Below are 25,400 nucleotides of genomic sequence, written 5' to 3'. Positions count from 1 at the left end.
CATGATGTTTTAGCATTTCTATGAGAGCTACATAGATGGTAGACAGATCATAATAAATGCAAGTAATTATATAAAGTTTAAGAAAGTCTGTCGAAGTGGAGATAAATCAATAACACAATGGTTGTTTTCTGCTTCAGATTTGTTAAATAGATATAAAACTAAAGAGTCCTAAATGACAAAAGACTCCTTCAACAGGAAGAAATATTTGGATTGGTATTAGTCCATGATGCACGATTATTTGTTTCATTTAGATATAGGTACAAAGATTTGTTTGGAAAATGAACATGTGTACTTATGAATTTATAACTTGGATTAGACAATAATATTATAAATCTGCTTTAAAACACATATTTAATAGACAGTAATCTGTCACAAATATTATGATTTGGTATAATATAATAGGAGGTGAAAAGTCTGTGCAAACAGACTTTAAAAAATATAAGTAAAAATAATGGTAGTAAATTTGTATTTTTAAGTAGGTTCTAAATGCTGATAAAGATTAATATGATTTTCTTTTCTTTGCTGTGATTTTTGTCTGAATATATGAAATTTTCTCTATTTGGAACAAAGTTTACTCTAAATTATTTTTGTTTGGTTTTTTTCTCTTTCATTCCCTTTCCATACAGTTGTGATTTTGAGCCATATACTATCCACTGCATTAGTCATTTACCTTAGCACTCAAGCTAGCTCTTTAAAGCCTCTTCACAGAACTGTCAATATGTGGTGAAAGGGGCTATCTCAGTGCACTGCTGGTTGCAAGTTCAGCTTGAGGCATGCATGGCATTTCTGTAGAAAAGGACAAAACCTCCTCTTTAGGTCAAGTCTGCACTTCATGTACAATCCCAGCAAGCTGACTCTGCTGGAGAATGGTTTTAAATTAATTCCAGTTTTACTAATAATAACAACAGGGCCAGAGTATGTAATCATTCCCTTCAGCCATGGTCTAATGATTATTTCACAAACAGCCATGTTGATTTACAACGTTTGTATTCTCTCGGGGGTGATTAGTATCTTCACAGTGCAGCTAGTGTAATGGATATTATTAGTGTTCTTGATATGTTTTTGTGCAGAATCAGTCAACATAGATTAATCTAATTTCTGCCTACTTTGTACAGAATTGGTGAGGAACACTCAGGAGAAATATATGGCAACTGAGACAAGAGATCATGGTTTCACCAGGTGAAGACAGATTCAAAGAGGAAGGCAGAAACTCAGTACTGATCATCTTATAATAACTCTGTTTTCTACCTTATGCCACTAAGAACTCCTTTAATTTCCGTGGAGCCATTTTCAGGGCAGATATACCCTAAGATGGAAATTATGAGGATGGGCAATGGTAGTAAATTATCTATATGGGGCTCGGTTTCTACCCATTGTAGTCTCTTCCATTATTCTCAGTAGAATCCTGGAGGAAGAAAAGCAGCTGTTTCTCTGGTGCTGCTCTTCCTCAGCAGAGGCAGGCAGGTAGTTAGAGAAAAATAGTAAGGAGCAACTGAAGCCTTGAGAGCTCCATTCTCTATCATACATCACCAACTGTAGCTGAGGGGAAAAAAAAAAAAGAAAAGGGTTGACTCATCTTTCTTTCCTATCCTCTATTTCCTTCCCTAAATCCCAAAGACAAGAGGGGATGGAAACCAGGTTTTATATACTGGAAGGAACACTGTGTTCTCTGACCTATTTGGTGTAGTCATTTGGTTTAGAAGGGAAAATGCAGAATATGGCCCACATAATTTTAAGTTTGAGGAAATAATTAAAGTAAATTTGTTTTGGTTTTCACCCTGCTCTAATTACAACACAGAACACTTCAAATGTAGTTGTTGCCAGATCTTTTGCATATTCAGTATAAATTAAAATAATCATCCTGATTATCTGACAAGATCTATGTAAAATGATCATAAAATAGATGGAATGCAGTATTAATTTTCTCACTATAATATGTTGCCTAAAACTGAAGTGTTGTGGTCCCAGGAGTGATGTATGGGTAAACATTAATCTATGAACTTGATATTAATTTTCCATATCACGCTTGTAAGTCACAGGAAAGTACATAAAATATCTCATTCTGTCTTTTTCAGTTTTGAGCAGGAAGGTTATGAATCTGTGACCTGTTGTTATGATCACTAATAACTGAAGAGTGTAGTTAAGAAACAGTTTCTGCGTAGAGTAGTCCTAGCACACTGAGCTGAACTTGTAAGAGCTTTCTTTAAAGAAAGCTGAAAATGTGAAATGAAAGACATATTGGTTACACATGTATTTAAAAAGGATAAATAAGGGAATTACTCATTTTCCCTTCAAATGTTTGAATGTTTCATCACAGAGAAGAATCTGTCTCTAGAATGGTACAGTCATCTGAACTCTTCCTATTTAGAGTCTACAAGGTATTTAAAAACCTTAGCACCCTTTTTTGCTTGTTTTTGTAACTTGAAGACATGTTCAGCATTAAAATAGTATTGCTGAAAATTATTCTGTTGGGCAAAACAAAACTAGTTATGTCATTTTCAGCTGACTAAAATGCTATTTTAAAAAGGGAAAAGAATTATTTTGCATAATGTAGACATTGTGATGCTGAAACTATATTTTCTTCCACTGCCTCTATTACCTCCTTTAGCTCCTTCTCCATTTCATCCCAAACAGATTTTTATCAGAGAAGTACACAATCTAAATTTAAGGCACAGGTTCTTCCATACCTGTCCTAAAATTACTGACTTAAAAAAGGTAAGAATAAGGACTGGCATATCTACTATGCTGAACAGCAGTCAGTCAGCAATGATGTAGATGCAAAAGATGAAGGAGGAACAATGGAAAAATACATTAGGAATTACTGGCTTTTCATTAATCTTTCATGTCAGCTTTATTTTGGAACAACTTAATTATTTTTCAGTAGAACTTGTTTACACAGTATTAGAATAAAATTTATTTTAAAATTCTCTGTGAGTAAAATGCTTAAATCTGCAAACTGGCATGTAAGATGTTCATGCAAACAAGATTTTGTGCTTCTAAGTAAACAACTCTACACATATTCTTAAGTTTACAGCGTATGCAGCTATGGTTACAAATATAATGAATGCAAGTACTACACAAAGCACAGATATTCATAGTTCCATTGAAGAAAATGGGAAATCTGTCTGCTGTTATCAGCAGGATTTAGCCTGTTCAGATTTCATTTAATTTCTTGTTGGCAGTGACATCAGTCTCTGCTTCTCTTCAATTTTCAAATGTTAAACCATGTCCTCCTGGTATAAGTAGAGGAAATGAGCAGAAGCTGAAATGGTCATATGCTGGCAAGGAGATGAAAGAGATACTGGAAACTGCCTTGGTAAATGCACAAAACAACATCATGAGGTGCCTGAAGTAATACCACTATGGTGCCTTGAGATTTTCAGATAGGACACTGGATTTAAAGACTTTTTAAGGTGCTATTTTGAGATTTTTTTAAAAAAACTACAAGGTTTACATTTTAGCTGAATTTTAGGAAGTTTTAATAGATAACAGAATTGCGTTCAAAAGATTTTAGTAGGTTTTATTTAGCAGAAATTGTTAAGTTCACATATTTGTCATCTTCCTAAAGCATTCAAGATTAAAGATATATACATATATATATCTAAATATGTGTATATATTATATATATGTGAATTTTATATATATATATATATAAATATATAGATATAAATCTGTACACTCCTTCCTTCAACCAACAATATCATCAGCCAATTCCTGCAGAGCTGCTTCTGAGGCACAAGAACATTACATAGTTTAATATGAGAAATATGTTGTACTGTTGCAAGGAACACTGAACAGATAGATTAGAGTTACTACATCTCCTACAATGTGATTAGAACAGGTGAAGAGAAAGAAGTAAAATTGATTAATAATATTTGCTCTTAGGGATAGTCTTTCCTAGCAGATGAGATATGAGAGATAGTGAATAGACATGCTATACGTCCTTTTGATGAAACTTACATCATAGTGTGAGATACGTATTTGTGATGGTGTCTGTCACTAGGAGATCTTGTGCTCCAAAGAGAGCAACAGTCAAGGCTGAGCTGGGTTTTGTTTATAGAGGTCCTTTCAGAAGTTCTGTAGACTCAAGCATTGCATTTCCAGTTATGCAAGCATTAATGATCACTCCATTACAGCTCTTACGCCAGGTCTTTTTTGCTTTTTTTTTTTTTTTGCATTGACTACTTAAATTAACATAACAAAATGCTGTACAGACAAGAGACAAAACAATAACCATACAGAGAATGAAGAGTCTTGCAGATGTAAGTTCTGCTGCCAGTCTCTAAAACATGTATTTATGAGAGGCTATCCTGTTCCCACTTCATATACCCATTTTTAAAAGTATCTTTGAATTCTAGTGAGCCCTTTGAGAAATTAACAATTATACCTTTCTTATTAACTAATGTCTCGAAAGATTTAGTATATCTAAGAGGAAAAATCCCTTGAAATATTTTCACATTGTATAAAAATATCTTGGGTTTGACTTTGAGAAGGTGCTTTTTCTTTGAAAAAATCATGAATGACTTGGATGGATTGCATCACACAAAAGAAAGAAAATATTACATGGATTACAGATGATGGAAGATTTTCCCCTTTGTAAGGAGGAGAAATATTTAGAAAACAACAGTTTCTGCCTCTCACCTCCTTGTAATTTAATGACACGTGTAGTAAAGTACTTTCCAATGAAATATGAAGAAGTGGGGGCTTTGATCCAATGACATTTTCCAAGAAAGTCTAGGTGTTGACAGACTGATCAATTTTAGCTGTTTATCAGGAAAATATGCATTTTACATAAAGGCTTGAAAACTCTGAACTGCTATGATAACTGTGATTAAGTGAATGCAAATATTCTTGGGGAGGTTTGAGTAGAAAGACAGAAAGCCCTACAGTAACAGATCTACATCAAATTTTAAGTGTCAATCATTTCCCTAATGTCTTTCTGTTAGGATAGCAAACCTATTTGGAACCTTATTTGGAGGCTTAAAAGAAAAGTGACTAGCTTGACTGTCCAAGATTACACTACTTCTGAAAACTCTTGTGACTGATGATTCAGCCTGTAGCAAACATTGCTTATCACAGAGAGGGTTAGGCTGTGAACCAAGAGCAATACTCCACCAGTCCAGCTGATTGAATAGGCAACTTGCTAAAAGCATTTTGTGTTTATTCCTCTGTGTATTTGAGGAATATATATGGGAGATAAATGTCTGAGCACAATCCTGATGTATGTGTTTAATAAACATGGAGAACAGGATTGGATCATGCTAACTGAATGTTCCAGTCCTGTTCCAGTCAGAAAAATGTTCCAGCTCATGAGGGAAGAAATCTGCAGGAAATTGCTGCCTAATTAGATCTTTCATTAATTTGTTCATTCCAGGCAAAGCTTTCACTGTGCTTCACTTATTAGTAATGGATTTTTCAATCATATGCAATAGAATTTGGTCTGGGTTTGGGCAAAAGATTTGCAACAGAAATCTCAAGTCATGTCTTGGAGGTTCTTTCCTTGAAGATATAAAACGAGATTTCTTCTGAATCCATACCTCTCTCATAAGCAAAAATTCAATAAGGAAAACATTCAGTTTAATCTTCTGGTGTCTGTCAAACCCCCACATTTCTTCCTCTGTTATGAGCAACTTCTTTATAGTGTGTGCCAGATTAAATAGACAAAGTTTAAGGTATCTTTTGTAATTGTTTTAAGTAAAATAATCTGCAAATGAAATAAGCATACTACTAAATTGCACAGCTAAAAGACTTTTTTCTTCTTTCCACTTTGGCTTTTGATGATGATGATCATGTTACAAAGTATAAGGTAAGGGGCTGTGGTGTAGCTGCTGAGTATTGACTTGTGACTGTACATGTATGTGAGAGAAATGAGCCTCTGTGTCACGTTGGACAATACCAATCTGGGAACCACAGAGATAGAGAGAATCACTCCCCTTAAGAGGAATAAGGAGATTTTATGCAAACTCAGTATAGGAATGGGCCTGTCTTTTTGTCAAGAGGGTGAAAATGAAAATATAAGTATGAAAGTCAATGTCAGATTACAAATATTAGAAGCAATTTTTTTTTTTTGTTTAGAGTAGATGAAAAAATTCCTTCTGTCTATACATATGAAATATTAATGTGTCTTACAGTGATACAAAGAGTGGTTTTGATAAAATATTGAGTTGGAATCACTAAGCTGCAATACTACCTGTGACTCTTGGTATAAACTGTGATTTATACATTTGCTAAATTACTTTCTGTTTCTAGGTAGTTAAGATTTGTCTAATTCTTCTTTAAAAAAGAATTATATTTAATTAGGATACTTTGAATTAGAGCTTGGAATTTTCACCTTCCATCCCTAAATCAAACTCCTCTCCAAATGATTTAATTTTTTCTAAGTATTGTAAGTACAATGAATTTTCATGCTCATGTGTCCTTAGTAGCAAGTAAGGGTTTGTCATAGGTGAAGAACATTACATACAATTATTTTAACATTAATGACAGCTATGCAGACAAGTCAATTCATAAATATGAAATTACATTGCATTTCAATGAAGTATTTATGTGCTTGTAAGTAACTATACTTATTAGGTGATAATTTGTCACTAGAGAGGTATTTCTAAAAGTATATTACTGTTAGAGTTTTTCCCAACTCTTGAGAGAAATAAAATTGCATTGGTATTCTGAAATAGGAGACTCAGGAAGCTCTGACACAGCTCTATTTTCAAATGAGTCTCCAGGACAGAAATACCAACCATATATTTCAGTAGTGCAGTACAAGAAAATGGGAAAGATCCATTGCGGTAAATACAATCCAAGCATATTTAAAGGGGACTGGCATTCCTCTGTGAAACTTGTAGTTTAAGGAACTGAAAGAAAAAATAGACAATATTATAAAAAGATGAAATCACTTATGTTTTTCATCACAAAAAATATTTGTCCATAATTATCAGAATGGAACAGTGGACGCTCGTCTTGGTTGGCCAGTTTGGCTGTGTTCATCAAAACGGTCTCTAAAAATAATTCTGAAACATTATTAGAAACCTTTAAAAATTAAGTAGAAATCCTCTTCAATGTTCTTTTGCACTCAGTATTTCATGTAAGTGTTATAACATTTGCTGTCAAGAATTCTGCATTGTATTTATATGAAGTGAGCACACTACCACCCCTCCTTTGTACCTCATGTGCCATAGAGCGGAAAATTCTGCAGGATAATTCTGAGTTCTTAGCACCTGACAGGTTCCATGTTCAGTTTTCAGCATAAGATTTTAATGCTGCTGCTCTTGTTTCCAGACCATTTTCTGCCAAGGAAATGGAACACAGGTCTGGAGGTACTTGCTTACAGAATCTTATCTACATCTGCTCTTACAAGAATTATACCATGACTCCACTGAGGATTATTTTATTTTTGATTTGTCCCTTTATGTGCACTTACTATTTTCCTGATTATCATGTAGTGTCCTGAAGGAAAATATAATTTTGAAAAAAAATATTTCACTCATTTAAATCTGAATTTTCTTGAAACATAAGGGTAAGAAGTAAAATGTCTGAACATATCCATTTGAATGCATTAGTGTTTTTACTAAGTTACTCTTTCATTATAATTTTTTTTGACATTTTTCTTTTTAAGATCAAGTCCCCATGTCTTTAAGGGTTGCTCTGTGGTGCCACAGACGTGCCACTGCTTTTTTGAGCTTTTAGGTCTTGTGGCTACTACCTGAGTTCAGAACCAAGGTAATTGTTTAAGGAAAGCTACATGCAGCCTTCTTTCATAGTCAAGTTCACTGTAAATGTCTTAATTTAAAATGATAGCATATAGTATTGTCCCACTGAAGCTTAAGGTCCAGTTCCCACTCAACACATTCAATACAGCATCATCTCAAATACAATTGGAGTTTACTTACCAGGCAAAGAACTGAAAAGAAATCAAGTGTTATTAAAATAAATCACCTTAAAATTCCTTGTATTTTTCTAGTGATGTTTATTTTTTTATGTGAAATTTATGTTTTCCACATGCATATCACAACTGCCATAGACTGGAGAATCTTATAGGATGCTGCTGACTTCCCAAGTTCATTTACATTGTTACAATTAATTTTCAGTGTTTTAATTATAGTGGATCTTCCTTATTTTGAAACAATACATGGAAGTTATGTGGGCCTGCATATGCAGAGCTATCACACACCTGTCAGAGGAAAGCAGTGCCAGGTGATCACTGCATTGCATCCAGATGTGGGGCAGGAGCTCAAGGCAGGTGTGACCCATTAGTGAGTCAGAGTGTTACATCAGGATGCTGAGGTATCTGCTCTCTTCTCCTCTGTTGCTGCTGTGGTCCATTCAACTTCTGCTGGGTTACTCTTGATCAAGTTCATCAGGGGCAGGTAAGACCCTATAGATACTTGGATTAGCTCTTTTTCTGGTTGTAGAAAGCAGGACACTTTTTATTGAGCACCTCAGACTACTTCCTAGAATGTCTTTATTTATGATGTGCTTGTGGGGAGAAACAGATAACAACGTTTTGTACAGATCTGCCATTTTTCTAAAAGTAATGCATTGGCCTTTTATGTCAGCAGAAATCATATGAAATTACTACAATGATGTAAGAATATATTCAAAGTAAATATAAACTAGAAACAGAGGTGAAGATATCAGACATATTCAATTACAGAATCTTTTGCAGATAATTAGGAAGATAAATTATCACATTTTTTGTCTGTTTCACTGGGAGTGATTTGGTTCTGAAGATGGAGCAATCACAATTGAAAAGCCATGTGCAACCTTCTCATTCTGAATATGCTGTCGTTGTGGCCTTGATGTAAACTAAAGCAGTTTCAAGGATGATTATGAGAACCTTTCAACACCTGCTGAAAATTAACATCACATAGCTGCAATCTTTCACTTTGTGCTCCCTTCAAACACCTTTTCTGTCTGGGGTTGAAACCTGTAGCCTGTCACTACCGGTCCTGTTAATATTTGCTTGGGAGTCAAGAGAGGAAAATTTGCCTGGCCAGCAGCAGCCAAAATCTGGCATCTTGTTGTAGACTGTATGCTAAGTAAACAGAAAGAGAATCGCATTCAAACACAAACAGATGATGATCTTCCATAAATATTTTAGTTGAGAAATTAATTTTTGAAAGCTATTTGCACTTATGCTCAGTCATAAACCAGAAAATGCTTTCTCAGTGATTTTCTTTTAACACTGGAGTCTTTCTAACTCAGTTGATCTAAGAAGTGACATTGTTAAACAACACAGGCTATAACAAACCTGTGAAAGGGTGCAGTCCCCAATCAGAAGGCTGAGGTAGAAGCTTTCTGCTCAGTTTGTATATGTATATTCCTTAAGTTTATCATCAACTTACGCTTTGCAATATATAACCAGAAAAATAGGAACAGAACATATATGCAGATATGCCTGTAAATCCTAGTAATAAGCTTTACATAGATTTTATTTTCTTTAATTTCCTTTTCATTTTTGAGCAGTAATATAACTTACACTGGTATTTAATTTAATTTTAGAGGATTCTTTATAGTCTTTCACTAAAATCATTATTGCTATTGTACTCTTACATTGAAAAAAGAATTGTCAGCAAGTGTGGAATTAATTTCCTCCCTATAAATCAAGACTTATGATGACATTAAAAAAACAGTAATGTATAATAAGTAAGATTTGAGATTTTTTTTTTCATTGCAATCTTTCAAAGTGATATCATTAGCTACCAGAACTGCATTGAGATTTTCCTATATTAATTTCATGGATGTAAAGTATTATGCCTAAGAAAATGTATATGAATCATTAATTCACTGATTTTTCATTCTCAGTTTATTTTAATTTTTTTTTAAAAAAATCCAACAAAACCAAACCCAAACAAGCAAAAAACACTCTAAACAAACCTGCCTATATTCTAGTCAGACTGAAAGTTTTACTGTTCATTAGGATTTTAAGGTATAATTTATTTCACTAAAATCCTTGAAAGGTGTAATGTTCAGTCATTAGCGAAAAATGAGAGGTTTCAGAGGATGGTACATACAGTCCTGAGCTAACTGTTTACAGTGTGTGATTCATCCAAGCTCTCCCTCCTCTTTGGCTCAATGGTGCAGAGAATCTACTGCTAGAGAAGACAGGTCTCAATTCAGGATGCTGGTGTATCTCACAAATAGCCTTGCATGCTACAAGTATTTGAGGCCAGAAGGAGACGTGTTTCAAGTGTGTTCTCAATAGCTAATATACTCTCTAGACTGTTGGGAAAGACAAGATATTATCAATGAGCACAACCTGAAGTTTATTGCATGTTGTAGGTTGTTGCTGCTGGACACGAAATGAGTCACACGGACACAGCTCGAGGTGTGATGGAGAAAGGAGAGAATTTTATTTTTTCTCTCAGGATTTATAGGTTTCTGACCACAGCCAGAGGCTGGACAGTCAGTTTAACACCTTCCTAACCCCACTGGCAGTGAGAGATGTCTATCAAAAGATGTGTATCAGGGAGAATGTACACATATCTATGTTTACAGTTACTGTCCTGGGAAAGTCTTTAGAAACTGTGTCAACGAGATCAAAAAACTGAGTTCTCAGGGTGACAGTAGGTGACAATGGGAAGCCACAAGGCACAAACCTGGTCTTGTGTTCCTAGTGGAACATACTGATGCTAAAGAAATTTAAGGCATATTTTCTTTGTTCTCCTGTCTTCTTTTTGCCATATCTAGCTGGTCTATCAACATAACTTTTTGTGCTCATCCTTCTTATATGTATTTTGTTTTTCTATATAGAACAATTTCCTTAATTTATATACCAAAGCCCTAGGTTCTTTAGAGTCAGTCTTTTAAATTCTTTTCAGAGAACTTGATCAAGATAAATCACAGTACGTATCAAACAAGGCCGTATACAGCTAAAATGGAGTCCATTACCTTGTCAGATCTCATACTGCCTGTAAGAAGACATTTTATGTAGGACCTGTTCTACAAACAGTTTTACACAAGGGCACATTCAGAATTTCTCCCCCTATTTATAAAAAACATGAATCATACAAGATGACTCATGAGAATAACTGCACGTAGAAGAGTGGGATTGTACTGGGTAAGGTTAGGCTGCAGCTTCTTGCTCAAGAAAAAAAACCTAACTTATAGACTATTTGTGTGCTTCTTTGGCAATGTGAAGCTGTGTGCAATGCCAGTGTGGAGTCTCCTGGACAAGAGGAATCAGGTATCCAGGCCAGACAGGTATTTTCCTTCCCAAACATATCAGGAAATTACTATGAACCAACAAGCTTGACCATGCATGCTAGTTGATGCTTCTCTATAGACTGCATTGAAGGCTTGTTCCAGGACAAAGTCACAGGTGGCTTCAAGTCAGAGGATGTTTGAACCACTTTTGCATTTATAGTGGAGTAGAGGAATCCTGAAATGTTTGTGCAGGTGTCCTCTGTAAACAAAAGCAGGCACAAAATGGAGCTTAACCTTTCAAAGGATTGAATTTAAATCGGTTTTCAGTGTCAACAGTTTTTAAAACATTTCGCCCTTTTAAAATTTGTTATCCAGATTTTCATAGGCCATGGTTTACCTTCTAAAAGAGTAGTAGAGTGAAATAATAAATGGCAGCTGACCTCTGCTATTCCATGACTTTTTGTACTGTATTAAATATGCTGGTCCTCTTACCTAAATATCCACCTTAAGTCAAAGCCACTGTCCCTTTATAATTAGTGGACAGAAATAGACAACTTCAGGGCATGATTCATTTGACCTCTCTGTGACATCTACATTAAAACAGATGAATGGTGACTAGGAAACACCCTCTATTTATAGAGGGAGACCAGATGTCTAGCTCAGATTTGAAGTATATCTAGTCAGGTGAGATTTTACCAAGGTTTAAGGAATGGATTTTTTAAAAAGTACAGTAAATATATATATATATCAGTCTACCTTTTCATTCATGTATGTGGCTTGGCATCTGTTGTCTAGGTATCTCTGGGGAAAAAATAGTTTCAAAGTTTCTGCTACACAAATATGTCAGAACATACTGTAATGTGGGTGGCAAGGGCATGGAATCCTGAAGTCTCTGTTTATAATACTTATTTCATAATACAAGAATTGCAAGCAATTCATATCAAAACTAATAGGCTTTTAAATATTTTCTGTTTCTGTCTTAGATCTTGCAATAGATTTTATGGTGCTTCCTGCCATTGCATTTAAGTGTCAGACCTATGAAGGATAAACAGGAGACTACAGTGGCAGCCATGTCACAGAAGGACAAAATTTAAAAGAAAGATGGCTAAAATTTTCCTTTGTTCCAATTAATAGTACATTTGAAACTATGGTGGTGTCAGTCTTAACAAGGCAGCTTTTTCTTGTGCACTCTTTAAAAATTTCAGTCATTCTATTAGCATCTAGACAAAATTTCTGGAGAAAGAAATGCTAGGGGTGACTCAAACCCAAAATGTGTAATATCCTGGGATATTGGTAGCTGTGGTCAGCTCAGTCACTCTCTGATTCAGTGAATGTTATTTTTCATGTGGAGTAGAAAGGACTGAGAAACAGAAATTGAATACATACTTCAATAATCAAGGTGTTTACAGATTCAACCCATTTGGGATCAAATCCTGTATGCTGGATAAGTGTCCAGTCTCCTTAATTTCTGATTACTGGTAAAAAAGAAGGAAGGCAACACGAACAAAGATGCATGCAAATCTCCTTTTCTAGTAGGAAGAGGAGGCACCTCATGTTGAACAAAATCTGTATTTCCAGACTACAGCATTTATGATGAAATTTGTTCTCTCAGAGTACTCAGTTCATGGGGCTGTGAGTTTAATGTCTAGATCTTGTTGCAAGCTAGCTGAAGTTATAATTGACAAACTCTGCTGTGACTCTTCTATGTGTGCCTCATGTTGCCACTCAAGTTTATCCTCCTGCAGTGTAATAAACTTGAATCACTGTATCTGGAGACCACTGTCAAAGCAAGCTTAATAAATGCAGCCCTTCCATAAACATTGCTTTTGAATTTGAACTGGCAACGTAGAATACATAATAAGTGTATGCATAGTTGATGGGAAAACTCTAATTTCATTCACTCATAGAATGAAATCCAGAAAAAAATAAATGTCAGTTTTAATGGAGGGAAGTCCTTTTTGTCAGCTACAGCTCTTTATCCACAATGGGAATTCTAATAATTTAGAAATACTGAGCCATGTCAGACTCAGATTATTGATAATTCTGCTTATATCACTTGCTTTAATTCAGATTATCGTTGCATTCTTACATATATCTAAAGTGGGTCCAAGGAAGGCCAGTAAAGCTAGAAAAGGGTCTTGGGCACTAGTGAAAGATCCAGAATTTGTTTAGCCTGGAGAAAAGGAGTGGGGACCTTATCACTCTCTACAAGTGCCTACTCCTGACTGAAAGGAGGGAGTAGCCAGGTGGGGGTCAGCCTCTCTTCCCAGGTAAAAAGTGACAGAGCAACCAGAAAGGAACTGAAACTGCAACAAGGGAGACTTGGATTGGATATCAGGAAAAATGTCTTCACCAAAAGGATTGACAAGCATTTGAATGTGCTGGACAGGGAAGTGTTAGTATCCCTGGAGGTATTAAAAAAACACGTAGATGTGGCACACAGGGATTTGGTTTTGTGGTGGACTTGGCAGTAATGGGCTCATGGTTGAACTTGATTTTAGAGGACTTTTCCAACCTAAACAGTTCTATGATTCTAAGTTTTTATTTGACTTGGAAAATATTGTTAAATAATTGATAAATTGTTGCAAGTGACATAAGGATTGCTTAATTAAAACTTATTTCTGTCTGTGCACTTGAAGAAATACAAGCACACATTTTCAGTTTAAGCCAGCTCCATTTATTCTACATACTGTGTTTTTAATCTTGTGGTTGAGCAAAATGTCTCAGCTTAAAGCAATCTATAAACTTCATTCAGCTTTTCCCAGTCTTGATAAATCTCTTCAAGATGACAATCTTCTTGCAAGTCCAAGAAGGAGGTTACTATTGGCAAGGAAATCTGCCACAGGTCCTGTGTCTATATCACAGATCTGTTGAAATATATTAGTGGATTATGCAGCTGGCAGTCAGGAAGGTCACCTGCCCTTTGCTCTCTGGAATTGTTACATTACACATTATAACTGGCTGCATGAATAGGTCACAAGCAATTAATTTCCAAGCTCAAAAATAATGCATGAAAACTAATTCACTGCTTTAATCTTTCATCTCAGTTGCAGGGAGCACCTTTGCATCCTTTTTCAGTAATCTTCTGACTGGAGTGTGGGACTAGAAATGGCTTGTACTGAGCTAGAGAAATTAGTCAGAAAAACATAAATGAGAAAAATTAGGAAGTGAGGAAAAAGAAAATACTAAAAATCAGAGAAGTAAAATAAACAAGATAGGGAAAGAAGTATCAGTCTATCCCATGTGACAAAAACCCAGAACTATCCCTGTCCTCAATATAATAATTCATCTGAATCCAGTGGGTTTTTTTGGAGAAGAGTGAAACCCACTTTTCTATAACTCAGTCTGGGCACTGATTCTCATGCACAAATCTACTGTAATTGTTTCTTTGTTTTGATTAGTTTTTAATTTCATGTTTATTCAGTTTTGTTTTACCTAACTTCTGGCGAAAGATCAGATGCTAAAATTGCAAAATAATCTTTAATAATCAGACTTGAAGAATGAGTACTAAACAACAGTTTCCTCCAGCAGGCCCTGTATGCTGGAGTTGGATCAGCTCAGCAGTTTAATGCAGAGGCAGGTGACATAACAGAATCCATCAAAAGTTCTCTTTTCTTTTAAAAGTAATAATGAAGGTATGGTTTTGCTCTCTGAAGTCTCTTCATATTTCTGCTGTTAGAGATTTGAAGATAGATGCAATATTGCAGAGCTTTGACATGAATGAATCTTGAATTAAGTTCTGATCTGGTGTCAGGGAAAACACTGATTTTGTTACAGTTTTTATAGAGAAAAAAATGGGGATTTTAAAGGGATTGAATCAAGGGATTAGATACTCAGTGTGCAGTTGCAGGGGAGATATCAGAAGACACAAAAACTCCATTCTAAACTTTACATAATGCTCTGTGCATTAATGAGTGTGAAAATCATATTATAAATTAAATCACGCAATTTGCAGAACACTTTTAATTTCTTTGGTATGTCTTTTCTATGAAAAATCTTTTGAACTGCACTTTTAGAGAGATGTCATAGGCGTTGCTTTTCTTTTATTGTTTATAAATATTCTAAAAATATTAACTTATCAAGCAATTAGTCCTTTTGAGACTATTGTAATTTCATCTCTTAAACAGATAAAGATGAAAAGCCTATCAATACATGATTCAAGTTTGTCACATATTTTCAGATTGACAGCTGAATGCTGTTTGGCACCCTTGTTTTACAAGGAGAAAGGATTTTAAAAATGAAACAACAAACTAAAAATAGCAGGAGAATAAATAATGTAACATCTGTTGTAAAGTAGAATAAAACAGTTTATAAAAGAGAGAACGTGGAAGTTTAGAAACAAATTCTATTCATTGACACTAAAGCAGTAGGCTAAAATGATTATTGCCTTAGCTGCTGTTTCACTGGCTCTCTTTTATAATAATATTGCAATTCAATAAAATTGGTTAATTGCTAGATTGTGATCCTCAAATCATTGTTTCTTCTTCAGTATGCAGAGAAAATATTTTGTACAAAATGCAAATGAATATTATTGAAATCAGAATCTAATTTTCCAGCTGCCAGGGTAAAAGTGCTGGATTTAAATGAAATGTTTTCAAAAGTACTAAAACTTAATCCAAGTTTTTAGATTTCCATCTCTTCTAGAAAAAGATAAATTTATTACTGTTAAATGAGTTGCCCTGGAGATGTACCAGAGTAACTGAGAACATGGAGAATGAGATTTTAAATATATATATATATATATATCTAAAGATGAAGATTTCAAAGTGGAAAAAACATATATTGATTAAAATGGCATTAATTCCTTCTCATTATGAACTGTTTCTTTAGGGAATCAAGAAGAGGAAATTATGGTACTTATCAGGAGAGGGATTTTATTTGGTTCTCCCCTCCCACTTTGCTTCTTATCTTTACATTAAGAAGTAAATTACATTTGAGTAGTACTCAGAACCATGGAATCACAGGATCCTAAATGGCTTGAGTTGGGTGAGACCTTAAAGTTCATTTAGTTTTAACCCCCTTGCCATGGGCAGGGTCATCTTTCATAAGGCCGGGTTCTCAGAGTCCCATCCAACCTGGTCTTGAAGCACATCCAGGAATGAGGCATCTACAGCTTCTCTTGGCAACCTGTTCCAGTATCTCACCACCCCCATAGTAAAGAATTTCTTGCTAATATCTAATAGAAACCTATGTTCTTTCAGATTGGAGCCAGCCCCACTTGTCCTGTCACTACATGCCCTTGTGAAAAGTCTCTCTCCATCGCTCTGTGGGCTCCCGGCAGGTTCTGGAAGAACAAAATTAGGTCACCTTGGATCCTTCTTTTTCCAGGTTGGACAGTCCCAATTCTTTCAGCCTTTACTTATAGGAGAAGTGTTCCATTCCTCTAATCATCTTGGTGGCCTTCCTCAACAGAATGATGTCCTTGCTACGCTGGGGACCCTAGATCTGGATGCAGTGCTCCAGGTAGGGTCTCACCAGAGCAGAGGGGGATAATTACCTGCCTAGCCCTGCTGGCCCAGGATACAGTTGGCTTTCTGGGCCACAAGTGCACCTTGCTGGATCATGTCCTCTCATCCAGCAGCACCCCAAGTCCTTCTGGACAGGGCTGCTTTCAATCTGTTCATGCTCCAGCCTGTGTTGGTACCAAGCATTGTCCTCACCCAGGTGCAGCGCCTTGCTCTTGGTCCTGTCAAGGGCCCACCTCTTGAGCCAGTCCAGCTCTCTCTGGATGGCATCCCACTCCTCAGGTATGCCAACTGCACAGCTTGGTGTCATCTGCAAGTTTGCTTTATTCTTCTTATGATAACATGGTTTTGCTCTGCACACTCATGACTCCAAAGAGACACCATGGAAAACCAAAGAGGTTGCACTTGAGCAAGCTTTTATCAGGATCCATTCATCTGAATATTTTCAGATAGATTCAGAATCTATTAAATGGAGAATAACTGTGGGAAGCAAAAGTATAGGATTTAACCTTGAGTTGCTGATATTATACTTACAAGAATAACCTTTTTTAATGTATATTTTGACAGAAAAACAAGATGATATGAGGCAGGTTTTGCATACATTTGGAATCAAAGTGAAAAAAAAAGAAAAAAATGAGGGAGAAATAATAATAATAATAGGAAATAAAGGGGACTTCAGTGCCACTGGTCTCACAACTCCTGTAGGAATCTTATGAACAGTTGTAACCACAATTTACATATACAGTCAATAACAAGCTTGAGAGTTTCTATTCTAGGTACTATGTTTTAGTTATGGATGTGGTGTCTTTGAACTATGATCAATGGTGTTTAATTTTGAACAGATTAACAATCCAAAGGATGAATTAGTTCAAAACAACTAAAAAAAACCAAAAAAAATCTAAACCCCATAATCAAACAACAAAGCAAAACCAAGAAACAATGCAAAAAAGCGGGGTTTTTTTTTGCTAAAAAAAATAGAGGAGAGTCACATCTGATTTGGGTTCTTCTGCCCAGTAAAATTAGAAAAAGTATATACACTGGATCATTATATTATGCAAAACACAGTACAGCAATGACCTAAAGCTATCACCTTTGGATGACCAGAACCAGTGTATTTTAACAATTCCAAACAAAAGTAAACATACTCCTTATCAATGACTTTACTGAATCTGAATTGATCTAAATCTATATCAAGAAAACAATTTTGTTTAAAGATTTTCACTTTCATAATTTTCATCATGCAATACTGTTGCATCTTAAAATTCTGAGTATTAGAATTAATATAATAATGCAAACACTTTGTCTTGATTCCAAGAAAACAAGGTGTGTGCTGTTTTACTCTCTGTCAGTTCTCTTTTCCCAGAAAGTAAACTTGGGAACTTGCTGTATGAACTGAAAAATATTGTTTGTGCAACTGGCCTGCAGAAGAAATAATCAGAAGCCATAGAAAATATTTTGAACCATTTGTTTGGCTCTCAGCACCTGAGAAGTTTGACTTGGCTTACTCATCTTGAGATAGGAACCTCAAGAAGAAAGGGAGGAACTGGGGGAATCATGAGGGGATCATGTAAGGAAATCTGCGATAGAGAAAGAAGAGGATTTAAGTACCATGGCATAAGGAAAGGAATTATGAAGATGCTCTTTTCATAGTAGGCTGCAGTTACAATGTCAGTGGCTAGGAGCTGCATATCCATATATCTGATGAGCCTAGGGTCATTTCCAATTTAAATAATTCTATGATTTTATTACTATACATCCCATTAAAAAAAACTTTTTTTTTTTTTTCACAACCAATGATTATGGAATGTCAATAACTCACTTGCTCTAACTCTATTGTGAAAGACCTTCTTAGGACTTTCTTTTCTTCACAAATATTCCTGAAATTTGAAATCAACTCTAGGAAACACAAGTGAAACTTTGCATGCACCTCATTTTCCTTTCAAAACAAAGCTGGCCTGGACATTGTTTGGGTGAAAGCATCACTAATGGTGCCAGTCAGCCATTAGTAATTCTGCGTTCTGAGGTGAGATGCCAAATGCAGTGGAGTACCAGTGGGGCACATCTGCCTCACAGCTGAGAAACAGGCTTCCTGTGAATGATCAAGTTCCTGAAAGTTCCATAGATTGCATATTAACCTTGTTATGAATGTTGTCTCTGTTTACTTGTGACTTTGCAGAGAAAAAAATCCTTTTGGAAATGAAACACCTCAGTTACAAAAATAGGTTGTCACGATCAATACAAAACTTGCTTACATGTCCATGTAGCAACATAAGTGTTTGGCTAGATATGGATTTTAATTTTCCTCTAAGTTTTTTTTAGAAACAACTCATACCAGGTTTGGAAGTGAAATGAAATAAATGGGCCATTTGTCTCTTCTCGTTTGGTTGGAGTAACAGAAAGTGAAAACTTACTCATCAGTTTCAACAGCTGAATAGGTCTGGGTCAATTACCATCAGCTCCCACTACTTCACCATACCAAGAGCAGTACTCGAAAATGTCTGGCATGCCAGTAAGAAATGGATAAGAAACTAATAATCAGAAATTAAATATTCAAATAATTGCAAACAAATATATTGAAAAATGTGAATGTCACTGGATTTAATTGAAAATATGGTAACATGGTACAGGAATATACTTGTAAGGTGAAATCCCTAACATTGTCTCTCTTTACAAAGGAAGACATTGAATGTAACTTTTATAGTTTCCTTCTTGTGGAAACTGAAATATGTATAAAAGGCTGTTAGGTTATTCACTTTTCTACTGAGGGCATATGGCTGATAGAATAATCTGGTTTAATTTTATCTCTTGAGGGCTGGGATAAGATCAATGGACTCAAACTCTGAATGAGGCTATTCATTCTCCTCTAGGAAAGACAAAATGGAAGAGAAAGATATTCAGGAAGAAGATAAGTTGTTAAATGCTGCAAAGGCAAACGTCCATGTGACTAACCTTTGTGTTATAACCTTCTAATACTGTAGATTGAAGATCAAGAATTTGTGGTTCTCAGATTCTTGCTTAATTCAAGTTTGAGGCAAATGCTATTTCTGTTCTACTCTCGTTATTTCCTATCTCCTAAACCCAGTCAGAGATGGATACCATAATAATCAACATAAAGCCCCTTTCCTAGGGATTCAGACCACCCAAAGAAATAGTAATTGTTCTGGGAATTGCAGTGGTGGTGGAGCCAGAACCGGTGGGGAAGTAGATGAGAAATGAGTTTGACTGTTGTTTAAAGCAGAGGGCCTGGATGAGCTCTACAGCTGAAAGAAACTGCTGGGAGTACCTCTGAAGAATAAAATTTAGTGTGTGCAGCATGGAATTTGGTCCTCTAAATGCCATTCATACATTACCAATTTTATCATTCAGTAAAATGTGGGGATAAAAAGCCAAACTGAAAATCCTGCACTGAAATATCACCAATGTATTACTTTCCAGAGCTCCAAGCATATTTACTTTTCTTGCGTGTTACAAAACTGTTGATTAATGCATTATTGAGGCTATATCCTGAGAAGAACAAAAGTTTTGGGAAATGGTTTTCTTTATTTCTTTTTATTAATTGATTTTTTTTTTCCCTGTGTGCTGTTTTATATTTTAATTACCATGGTGCATGAAATGGTAAAAAAAGAGCTTATCCTTATTACCTTTGGTTTTGTTTTGTTTTTTTATAAGATCATTTTTCATAATGAAAATTCATTTACTTGAAACTTTGATTAAATTTTTATTTCATTTTAGTCTTAGTTTAAAATACATGCATGTATCTGAATAATTTCTTAAGTCATGCTCTTACAATGTAGAGATTATATGACAAGGTATTTTTAAAAGAAAATTTGAATGTTAATTAAAAGCTAGTTAGTAGTACTTCAAGAGAAATATCTAATACACTTCCTGCTTCTGAAGAGCCCTTTGAAATATAGTCAATTATTTCATGGGCTGGAAACATTGCTCTGGGACAAGGCCAAAACTTAATTCTGTGACAATATTCCAATTAATTTTGAAGGATTCCAATCCATCACACATTTTCATATAGGGAAAAATAAACTTCAAGGTATTATTGTAAAAAATTACCTCTTATGACTGCTTAGATAATAAAAATATCTTAATAATATCTAAAACTTGCTGTTTATGCACTTTTCTCATTGGAATACCTTTAATGAAGTGGAGAGAGGAGGTGAAACCAAGAGGTTAACAATCTGACCTGTGCAGACATCTGTATCCCACAGTGTCCTCTAGAAGTGGCAAGCCAATTATGACAATAACAAATTCCTTGAATTCACCCCCATTTTTTAATCATTTTTTTTTCCCCTATTTCTGATTATTTCCTCTCTGTTCCCTTCTTATAGTGTCTCTTAATTTAAATTTTGGTTTATCATTAATCAGCTTAGAGGACTTTTTAAATTTTTGTGTGTATATGCTCATAAATAGGGATAGGGAGTGCAATGGGAAAAGTAAAACTCTCCAGAAGCAGCCACCTTTGAAAGCAGAGACAGGATTCATTGAAGAGCTCTAGGCAGTTCTCTAGTGCAGTGAGTGGCAGTGAGGCAGGTGATTTGTTACTTGTTTTTTCTCTATTGTTATTCACTTTTATCAGAACCTCATTTAACCGCTCCCCTCTTCACCACTGGCTGTTATCATTAAATGATGGTATTAATGCTAATTGATGAATTAGCCAGTAGAGATGTGTATTTTTTACTTGTTAAGTTTGTGCACACACCTTTTACAGGTTAACATTTATTGATACATAAATCAGGATTGATTACTTGCATGTGCACAGTGTTTTGGTTCCGTCTGATAAACTAATATCTTATGGAGTGAGATAAGGAGGCAGCAGAATGGAGGTTTAACATTCTTAAACCAGTGTTAGGTGATTACTGTGAGAGGCCATCACTGTTCAGCCTTGCAGGTGTAAGGCTGGGAGAAGTGTGATATAAGAACTTGAGTATGTGGAGAACAAAGGAAAAATAATACTACAGAGACTGAAAACTGCCTCAATAACGCAGGTAGAGGCTTCAAAGCCATAAATTGCCAAGGCTACTACTATGGTACCTAAGACACCACAAAACATTTGTAATTGTTTCTGATGCAAATCTGCTGTATCATGTTTTCTATGCTTGTGTGAGGTTATTTGAATTTTAAGGTCATGCTTCGTACCTTTTGTTTGTTATTTTTGACTAAGAGTTGTAGATTTTGTGAAGTTTTGCCCAGAGTTTTTATTGTTGCTATTGTAACTTAAGAAAGATAATTTATGCTGTTTTGCACAGTCTGTGTAATTACCCTGCTTACTTATATTTACACATGTAGAGTGGTCTGAAATGGAATAATTTTCCTACATCACAGTACAATCCACAAGTTCTAGCTCTTAATTCATGCACCTTATTCAATTAGTATAAAAAGAAAACCACCCAAAAAAGCAACAACAAAAAAAAAAGTACCTCTTTTTTCTTTCCTGAGAGTAATTCCAAATTAAGAAATTAGTTCTACAGTATCTCACCTACAGATGTTATTTGACCTTTATTTGCAAGAAAGAAAGATGTGGGCACAGTCAGGTGCATTTACTCAACATTTAGAGCCTGGCTGTATAAATGTAGTACAGAAGTGTTCTGATTTCTGTCCTGGATTGATGCTTATGTTACCCACATCCTGTGCTTTGGGATGATGCTAGACCTGAAGGATTTTGGTCACCACACCCTCCACATAAATATAAGTCCTTATTCTGAGTAACCTCTTGAATATGTCACTACCTACCATTCCAGTGGAGCTGAACCTCCTGACCCCAGTACTGAGGTTGAGTAGGTTAAAGGAAAGGTTTTACAGTGCTTTGGTGGTTTACCCACCTGTTTAGCAAGTAGCATTTTTTCTGGGGTATATGATGCTATCGGTTAAATTCTGCAACTGATTTTTAGACTCTGAATTATTTTTTTACTTTCAAAACAGTATTTAGAGCAGCAATGAATTTCCACATTTATAGCGTCAGATTGCACAGGAAATGTGGCAGTATAATCATGTTGTAATTTATAGCTTTCTTCTACTTTTGGTGTTTTCAGTAAGTGTAATTTATGGAGCCTTATTTCTGTATTTTTTGGTATTTTTCTCTGCTCAATGCCACTTTTACTTGATGAGATAAAGATATAAATATCTGTTTTTTTACAAATTATTTCTAAACTCTCAGAATTAAAAAGATGATTCTCTCTAGCATGAAAACTTTGCAACCAGATACAAGCACCTGCTGCCATTTGTCAAGATATTTTTCACCACTTTCTTCAGATTTGGCTCCAGAAAAACTAAGCAAGACTTTGAACTACCTCCCATAACAATACTGGAATTAGACTGCAGCAATCTTATACCTTTTTTCTGTGGAACAAAAAAGTTGTGTTGCTTTTGTCTAGCAAGTATAGTGCCAGAAACTGGGGTTTTTTACTTTAAAATATTTTGGACCAGTTAGAAGAATTTAGTTAAAAACTCTAGTGGAATTCTTATGTTTTGACTGAATTCTGGGAAACATTACCTGATTCCCTAATGATACTGATTCACTGCAGTACAGTTCATAGCTAACATTTTCCTAGGATTTTGGAGGTATGGGTCTTGCATTAATTATTGAGCATTGGCCTATTGTTCTCCTAAGAGTCTCCTTCTGAAGTTAGGTTTGGGTTTTTTATGTTTAGAGTAGCGCTTTGGGAAAAAGAGGTGGGAAGGGGTATTGGTTTTAGTCCATGGCAAAATAAAACTTTTGATTTTGAAATGCCAAAGGTGGTTCTGTGATATTTAGTCTCTTTATTTCCTGTAAAAAAGAACTAGAAATAGACCAAAGCAAGCAGACACAAAAAGATCTAGATTTGGTTGACTGTCTTCATTCCTGTAATTATTTTAGTGCATTTCTTCTTATATCTGCACTGTTTAAGCCCTTAGGGTTTCAGTTCAGTGAATATTTTTATAGCAATCTCTTCCTGTGCCTGATTTCTTTCACTAAAACAATACTTAGTCCAAAGTAATTTTTTCTTCTTCTAAGGTAATCAAAACCCTGGCAATTTCACTGTGTATTTATATATGTACTGCTTTACTGTGAAGAAGTCACAGATATTTTATATCTTCAGATCATATTCATTTCTTCATCCAAAATCTGGGTCTTTCTCCAAAGACCAACTTCTGGCAGTGTTCATTGCAAGCCTTTCTGGTTCCCCAAGCAGCTTCTTCCAAAATTATGTGTGTATCTTGCATAAATCAGGAAGTCCAAGCTCAGATACTCCTGTTGTAAGTTATGCCAGTCCTTCAGGAGGTCCATAGAAATTTTATTATAAGAAATAATAGCCCATTTCTACTTCACACATCTGCTTTTTCATTAAGGTTATTCTACTTGTTTATTCTACAGCAAAACTCATCCTTCCACATATTTTTAGCATTTTTCCCCTGGATTTTTTATGAGATCATTCTTAATGGAGAAATCCACTACAAGATTTATTAATTTTCTTTTGAATATGATAACTTAATTACATTCTCAGCTGTAACCTTCCTCTCATCTTTGTCCACTCTCAAAATATTGTTTATTTACAGGTCTTGCTCATGACAATGTCAGTGATCATTATATTGAAATCCTTAGGATACTTTTATTCAGAAAGTGAGAGTTTGGGATATTCTGTGTAATTCTTTGTTATGGCAAACAGTGCTGTATACAACTTTCCCCTCTGGAAATGGCATTTCTTGGAAAGTGTTCATTATTTTATGAACCATTTTTAATGTGATTTGTGTCAATTTTTCAGAAGAGCTTTCTTGGAACAGACTTTCTTTTCCAATGCATTATTCCAGATTAGTGTTGCCTCTCTGAGAAAACTGCTTGCAGAAATTCTTGCTGTTTACAGAGAGCTCATTTCACTGGAATAGGCACAAGGGAGTCTGCTGTTTCTCACCATTAAAATTAATTCAAGATTATTCTTTAATTTCAGGAATTTAGAGATGAGTATATAAACTATAAAGGTTCAAAATGGTTACTCTTAAAGTTCTGACACCTTAATATTAAAGTACAATAATTATAGGGGAAAATCAATACCATAAAACTCACCACCAGCTGTCATGAAATAGTCGTGGGAGTCATAGGGGACTGTAAAAGTGACAGTGAAAAGCCCAGAAATTATGTATATGGGCTAGCATACATGAAAATCAACTTTGAACCTCTTTGAGTAACAACTTCAGGGTATAAAATGGAAAAAGTTTCTTATTCAGAGAATATAACAGCAAAATGTGGTATCTGAACAGATAGTGGTTTTGGCATTATAATTTGGGTATCTCACCTGTGAAAATGAAAATCATATACCACACTAAGGATGCTGCATCACCCTCTGAGGGGCTCAAGTGCTGCATTAGGCAGATGGTGCTGAGGAAAGATGACCATTGTCCCTTTTGCCTTCAATTTAAAACCCAGCATGGGTCTGGTTTTGTTCTGAGGATACATAATCTTGTTTAGGTGAGAAACCTTGGTATGAAATGCCCCACAATCACCAGAGGAGAATTAGTATGTTTGATTCATGCCTCACTGGGGTCTCTCCCCAGGGCATAGCTTGGTCTGTTTCTTCCATGGTCAATTCCAGAGCTGAAAGTAGAGTTTTCCTCTTTTGTTCTTGGGAATGGGGGCTGAAAGTTCCTTTTTCTCAGCATGTGGAAAGTAAATACCTTCTGGCCTTGCATGGCAGAAGCAAGTGGAAGGACTGTTAAGATTTTCCATTCTCTTTACACTTTTTATATTTCTGTGTTGAAAATATTTGCTTTATGCACTTCCAGGTAACATTCTTTTATATAGGTTATATA

General features: G+C 35.3%; 1 protein-coding gene across 2 annotated transcripts in view; it reads left to right on the top strand.

The window, feature by feature from the left end:
• KCNH8 (potassium voltage-gated channel subfamily H member 8) overlaps positions 1 to 25,400 on the top strand; it is a 175,265-nt gene that overhangs the window by 22,870 nt on the left and 126,995 nt on the right. The window contains exon 1 of one of the 2 annotated variants that reach the window (XM_086852005.1): positions 8,236 to 8,363. The exons of the other annotated variant lie outside the window; for it this stretch is intronic. The gene's annotated coding sequence lies outside the window, so the exon portion shown is untranslated. Of the gene's footprint in view, positions 1 to 8,235; positions 8,364 to 25,400 lie in introns of those variants that run through there. 2 annotated transcript variants of the gene reach the window in all.

This window comes from Cyanistes caeruleus, chromosome 1, assembly GCF_971803275.1.
Source record: "Cyanistes caeruleus chromosome 1, bCyaCae1.hap1.1, whole genome shotgun sequence".
In the NCBI taxonomy this organism is placed as follows: Eukaryota; Metazoa; Chordata; class Aves; order Passeriformes; family Paridae; genus Cyanistes; species Cyanistes caeruleus.
This window is presented reverse-complemented; position numbering and strand designations above follow the sequence as displayed.